Source organism: Quercus suber, unplaced genomic scaffold (genome assembly GCF_002906115.3).
Source record: "Quercus suber isolate HL8 unplaced genomic scaffold, Cork oak 2.0 scaffold_256, whole genome shotgun sequence".
Taxonomy (NCBI): Eukaryota; Viridiplantae; Streptophyta; class Magnoliopsida; order Fagales; family Fagaceae; genus Quercus; species Quercus suber.
In genome coordinates, this window is record NW_027069712.1 from 750,692 (window position 1) to 756,871 (window position 6,180).

The following is a 6,180-nucleotide window of genomic DNA, read 5'->3' on the forward strand; positions in this document are numbered from 1 at the left end:
TTCCTATCTTTCTCCCAAAGTTTTATTGTCCACTACCACAGATGTTCCTTTTGTCCTTTAGGTTTTGTTTTCAACTTTTGAGAGATTCTTGCTGAAACAAGCAACCTTCTTTGCTTTTAAGTATTGTTCAGTCACATAGTAAGTTTTCTCTTTTTGGTTTAGTGTAAATAAATTTCTTTTTCTAATTTCTTTTAGGATTTATAACAACTTTCTTATATACACTTGTGTGAGTTTGTGTCTAAAGTGTGTGTGTGTGTGTATATATATGTTGTTTATTAAAAGAAAAATAACTATGTTGTTTTTGTTTTGTATTAAGGTCATGAGTGATAGCAATTATCATACTAAGACTGATAGTCAATCAGTTCAAAAATTGAATTTTGAAGATGAGGATTCACCACCTGTGTGTGATAGTTGAACAACCAGAACCAATATCAATAGATAGCAACGATAAAATTCATGCTAACGTAGAAGAAGAAATGATTCCAAAATTAGGAATTGAGTTTGAGACTGAGCAAGATGCGTATGATTTCTATAATAGTTATGTGTGTGTAGTTGGATTTAGTATTAGGCGAAGTAAGGACCACAAGGGTGATAAAGATGGTTCACGTAAATGGTTAGAGTTTTTTGTTGCTCTTGTGAGGATATAAGAGGGAATGACAAAAGAGATGATAATGTGAAATGCCATCGTCCAGAAACAAGATGCGGTTGCTTGGCAGAGATGAAAATTAGTTGTGAAAATAGTGAAAAATATTGTGTGGTAAAATTTGTGTAAGAGCATGCACATGTCTTAGCTTCTCCTCATAAACGTATATTCCTTAGATCACAAAGGTCCATTAATCTAGCCTAAGCTGTTGAGGTTGAATTAGCAGATAGTTCTGGAATTGCAGCAAGAGCAAGTATAGGACTAATGGCCAGAAGGGTAGGTGGAATTGATAATCTTGGCTTCATTCCTGAGGATTATAATAATTATTTGTGTATAAGACGAATATATGAGATGAAAAGCAGGGATACAAAAGGCCTACTTGAATATCTTCAAAGAATGCAATTTGAAGACCTTAATTTTTCTTATGCAATTTAGGTTGACCTTGATGATCTAATTACAAATATTTTTTTTTAATGTAGATGGTAGAATGAATATGGATTTTGAATATTTTGGGGATATAGTGTGCTTTGATAAAACTTACAGAAAAAATAAAGAAGGTAGGCCGTTTGCATTGTTTGTTGGTGTAAATCATCATAAACAAACTATCATATTTGGTGTTGCATTGTTATATGATGAAACATCTAAGACTTTCATGTGGTTGTTTGATTCTTTTTTAGAAAGCAATGTTTGGTAAGAAACCTCAGACTATCCTCACAGCCCAAGATGGTGCAATGGCAAAGGCATTAGTTTCATAATGGCTAGAAACACATTATCATTTATGTGTTTGGCATATGTACCAGAATACAGCTAAGCAACTCAAAGAAGTGTTTTGGAAGGTATAGTACTTTTGCAACAGATTTTAGTAGTTGTGTATATATCCGTGACTATGAAGATGATTTTTTAGATGCATGGGTTAATATGCTTGATAAATATGATCTAAAAAATAACATTTGGTTGCAAAGACAATTTGAGTTAAGGGAGAAATGGGCTTTGGTTTATGGGAGGAAAACATTTTGTGCTATGTCTACTACTTAGAGAAGCAAGAGTATGAACAATCAAATTAAAAGGTACATAACTTATAATTGACTTGTTGCATTTTTTTCGTCATTTTCAAAGTTTCGTTGATGATAGACGTTTTGAAGAGTTGAGAGCAAATTTTAAAGCAATTCAAAGTAAACCATCATTAGAATATCCAGTAGAAATATTGAAGTATGGTAGCGAGTGTTTATACTCCTGCAGTATTTAAGTTGTTTAATCGTGAATTATGGCTCACTTGGGATTGTGAATTGCATAAGGATGGTGAGGTTGGATCTGTGGTAAAATATAAAGTTATTTCTCTCCATAAATCTCGCCAACACATTGTTCAATTTGATTCATTGGCTTCTACAGTGATGTGTAGTTGTAATAAATTTGAATTTGTTATGTGCCCATGCCTTAAAAGTGTTATCTCTTCAAAATTGTAAAAGGGTGCCAAATCAATATATTTTAAAAAGGTGGACAAAAGATGCAAAGGATGGTTCTGCAATGAAAAATTATATGCATGTAAGACCACATGACCAAAATGCAGATGTGGGAAGTCGTTATAAAGTGTTGCTTAAATTGTATTCTAATTTGGCAGCAAGAGCTACACTGACTGATGAGTCTTTTTGTATTTCTTTGGATGCTAATGAAAGTACTTTGAACAAAGTAGAGGAAAATTTGAAAAATTTATCAATTGAAGAATCTGCTGTTGGGAGCACTCGTTTCAAATCAAAGGTTCAACAAGCTAATGACAATGTGTAGCCTCCTAATTGTGAAGGAAATAAAATTAAAGGAATTAAGCTTAAAGGGAGACAAACATGTGTAGGGACATCTCGTAGAAGAAAGAGCGCATTAGAGAATGCTACAAGAAAGAGGAAACGTCAAACTAAAGCATCCTCTCATATTCAACAGCTCACACTGGTATGAAATGTGTTTTGTGTTTTGTTACTTTGTGCTTACGATTTGTTAGACAATAGTATGTACTAATTCTCTAAATTATTTATATGATTTTCATTGTGAAATGTATCAGGAAGATAGCGTGGCAAATTTAAATACATCTAGCTTTACTGATATGTTGAACTTGATACAGGTAATTAAATGAAAGTTTATTTATTGATATATTTTTTTCTTTGATTTTTATTTGTTTCATTGTTAAATGTATTAGGAAGATAGCATGAAAAATTTAAATACACCTAGCTTTACCGATATGTTGAACTTGATACAGGTAATTAGATGAAAGTTGATTTAATTATTAATTTTTTGCTTTGATTTTATTGATTTTTGATTTGTTGTAAATTGATATGTAGGCACAATTACCCAAAATGGGAAATCAAAGAAATTATGAAGATGTTGAATAACAAGATAGAATTGAAGATAGAAGTGTGATTGCTTGTAGGACTTTATTAACCATGCTCCAAGTCCATAGAGATCATGCATTGAGATATTAACTTTATTTTGCAAATATTTTATCTTTTACTATGGTTTTCCAAATGTGTCTTTTAGTTAGATCTTGTTAGCAAAAAGGCTCTTGAACTTCTGTATTTAGGGGAGGAGCAACGTTTTTTGTTTGTTTGTAGGCCTAAAACTTCTTCTTTCTTTAAAAATTATCTTCCTTGAACTTCTATATTTGTGGCACTTGCCTAATTTTGCTCATGGAGTCCTATTTTAATTGCGGTGACAAAGTTCTTGACTCTAGAGTCAATTGAAAGTCATAATCCATATAGAGAAAATACTGGTGGATTTTAAATTTCATATATGAGATCCTATTAGCCTAGCATGACAGTACAATTGTAACTAGCCTCACTTGCCAAGGTTATGCCTATGGATTAGCCTTTTCTTGATAGCTCCAAGCAATGCCCAAAACACAATGGCTAGCCAAGCAACACAACTGACAGCACGGTTAGCCTTGAGAAGCAAAACCCATGTCACTTGCTTTGCATTCTTGCCTCTACTTTTCTCTACAAGCCTGAAGGCAAAGTCTGGACCATCAATCTTCACAACTGAGAAATTTGGGTTCTCTATTGTGACTACCACTAGGTTTCCTTTGTAGGTATCTTTTGCCCACCAGTTAGAAAAGTTCAATCTTGGAGCCATTAAAGTTTTGAACTTGGAACCTCAAACTAAAAAAGTAACACAAAAATTAAGAACCTTTGAAGAATATTTTTTATTTTTTATTTTATTTTATTTTTTTTATTTTTTCAGAATCCTGATCTCAAAATTGAGAAATGAGCAAAACCCATTGGGAAACTAGCTAAGAATATCAAAGAAAAGCTAAAAGGAATTCACTTTCAAGGCTATGCATTAATTCCACACACACATAATGTGAGAAAGTAAAAAGAAGAAAAAAAACAAGAAAGAGAAGGAGGCCTTGGGAGGTGAGTGCTTGTTCAGTTTTATGTAATTGTAATTGTACTCTCACAAACTCAAAAGCCACTCTCACTTACTCTTAAACATGGGAAAAGCCACGTTATGAGGGAAGGTTTCTATCTACAGCTGTAAGAGTCCCTTGAAACCATGTGGGGTATTTGTCAAGCAATCCAGACAACAAAAGCACAGCCTCCTAAATAACTCTCTCAAAAATTTTAACTATTCTTAATTTTTGGTGTATAATTTCCAGCTTATAGAATCTAACTTTAGTACTTTAAAATGGCATTAAGGTTTTTTTTATTTTTTTTATTTATTTTATTTTATTTTATTTTATTTATTTTTTATTTTTTTAATACTATGAATTTCAGTATAATGTTTGGTGACAAGCTTTTTTAAGCAATCAAATGATAATTCACCATCATCAAGGGATGTGTACAACTTCAAGCAGATAACAATGTTTTTGTTTCTGCAAAATAGGTCCAATTTCTCTGTTTTGTTTTCTGCAAAAATTGTTTTCTTGCATAATGTTTTTGTTTCTATAGAATCGGTATGGTTCCCCTGTTTTTGTTTCTATAGAAATTGTTTTTCCTACATATAATGTTTTATTCCTACAGAATAGGACCGGTTTCATCTCCAAAAAAAAAAAAAAAAAATTCTATTCAGACATATCCGACCTTATCTCAATTGAAACACAAAACCAAAACATATCAGTCCAAACATTCTCAGCAGATATCCATTAATCCAGTCAGTCCTTATCAAATAGAGTTTGATAAAATAATGAAATCTATAATTTAAATAAAATGTTATCCGTATATTCAAATCAAATTGTAATCTTTACAATAAGATATATACAAGAGAGCTTCTATGGAGGAGCTTCCCGTCCCTGTCACTCATTCAAGAATTTCAACAAACATGTAAAATACAAAATCCAGCAACCCCAATTATTTACTGACTACAACCTTTACATTGTCCAAAAACATTTTTCTTTCCACATGTTTCATAATGGAACAAAAATCAAACACCATTATCACCATAGACAAGTCACTTTGTAGAAACTAATAGAAGTAGATGAACACTTGAAGATGAAGATGAAGTGAGGACGTGTCTGTAACTGGGGTGAAGTGAGGATGAAGATGAGCACTTGAGACGTCAACCACATAGAGAAGAGAAAAAAAAAGAAACCTTGAAAGCCTTGAAGGTTGCTTGTTTCAGCAGGAGTCTCTCAAAAGTTGAAACAAATTTGGACTTATAGGACAAAAGGAATCTTTGTGGCAGTGGACAATAAAACTTTTGGAGAAAGATAGGAATACAATGAGACAATAGAAGGAAGAGACCAAATAAAAAACTAAGCTGCGGCAAGAGACAAAACTCAAAAGAGTTCTTGTTAGCGTCAACCACATAGAGAAGAGAAAAAAAAGAAACCAAAAGCCGGAAACAGAGAGAAGAAACAAAAGCTGCGGAAGAAAAAAAAAGGGTATGATTTTAACATTAACGTCAGTATTAAAGTCAGGGTCATCTCACTTAATGGGAGAGGCCAGCTATCCAAATTTTATTGATGGAGTATAAAATAGAGCACAATTGATGAGATAGAAGATTTGGACTCAATAAGAATATCTTCTAAGAATTTGCTTCAACCCTAATTATATTGTTACTAATTACGTTGAATATTCCATTTGTGGGTATCTCTTCTCTTTTGAATGATTGAAAGGTGCTTTTGAGCAGGCCATGAATGGATGGTGCTTTCAATTATCTCCCACATTAGTGGACTTTCTCAGTTTCTCTAGGGGGGGGGGCGGGGGGGGCTGATGGCAAGGCCCAAAATCGTACTATTAATGTGAAGGTAACTTGCATTTGATAGAACGTGAATAATGCCAAACCTTGTACTAAACAACTTTTATTGTTGTTGCAAATCATCCTTCATGAATACAAATGATAGAGATAATAATTATAAGCATTGTTCATGGAGAGTTCACACTAGAGAGGCAACTTTGCCAAACCTTGTACTAAACAACTTTTATTGTTGTTGCAAATCATCCTACATGAATACAAATGATAGAGATAATAATTATAAGCATTGTTCATGGAGAGTTCACACTAGAGAGGCAACTTTATCAACGATGTAATCATAGAACTTTATCAGCAATTACTAA